Source organism: Nomia melanderi, unplaced genomic scaffold (genome assembly GCF_051020985.1).
Source record: "Nomia melanderi isolate GNS246 unplaced genomic scaffold, iyNomMela1 scaffold0026, whole genome shotgun sequence".
NCBI lineage: Eukaryota > Metazoa > Arthropoda > Insecta > Hymenoptera > Halictidae > Nomia > Nomia melanderi.
The window spans coordinates 694231-695507 of NW_027475141.1; positions in this window are offsets into that span (position 1 = coordinate 694231).

Below are 1277 nucleotides of genomic sequence, written 5' to 3' on the forward strand. Positions count from 1 at the left end.
AATGCACTTTGATTTATAGCGCTATCTGTAATAGCACCCGAGATATCACCAGATATATATTGGATTCTCCCCTGACCATGAGTGTCCGGCCCCATGAGACGGTGGTTTTCTCGGCCCCTGGTGGTCCGAGGTCGTTCCCGCTGCCCAGATTCATGCGCCAGGGCCTCCTACAGACAATGCACTTTGATTTATAGCGCTATCTGTAACAGCACCCGAGATATCACCAGATATATATTGGATTTTCCCCTGACCATGAGTGTCCGGCCCCATGAGACGGTGGTTTTCTCGGCCCCTAGTGGTCCGAGGTCGTTCCTGCTGCGCAGGTTCATTCGCCAGTGCCTCCTACAGACAATGCACTTTGATTTATTGCGGTATCTCTAATAGCACCCGAGATATCACCAGATATATATTGGATTCTTCCCTAACACTGAGTGTCCGGCCCCACGAGACGGTGGTTTTCACGGCCCCAGGTGGTGCTATGTCGTTCCCGCTGGCCAGATTCATGCGCCAGGGCTTCCTACAGACAAATCACTTTGGTTTATTGCGCTATCTCTAATAGCACCCGAGATATCAACAGATATATATTGGATTTTTCCCTGACCCTGAGTGTCCGGCCCCATGAAACGGTGGTTTTCTCGGCCCCTGGTGGTCCGAGGTCGTTCCCGCTGCACAGATTTATGCGCCAGGGCCTCCCGCAGATAATTCACTTTGAATTATTGCGCTATCTCTAATAGCACCCGAGATATCACCAGATATATATTGGATTTTCCCCTGACCCTGAGTGCCCGGCCCAATGAGACGGTGGTTGTCTCGGCCCCTGGTGGGCCGAGGTCGTTCCCGCTGGCCACATTCATGCGCCAGGGCCTCCTACAGACAAGGCACTTTGATTTATTGCGCTATCTGTAATAGCACCCGAGATATCACCAGATATATATTGGATTTTCCCCTGACCCTGAGTGTCCGGCCCCATGAGACGGTGGTTTTCTCGGCCGCTGGTGGCCCGAGGTCGGTCCGGCTGCACAGATTTATGCGCCAGGGCCTCCTGCAGATAATTCACTTTGGTTTATTGCGCTATCTCTAATAGCACCCGAGATATCACCAGATATATATTGGATTTTTCCCTGACCCTGAGTGTCCGGCCCCATGAGACGGTGGTTGTCTCGGCCCCTGGTGGTCCGAGGTCTTTCCCGCTGGCCACATTCATGCGCCAGGGCCTCCTACAGACAAGGCACTTTGATTTATTGCTCTATCTGTAATAGCACCCGAGATATCACCAG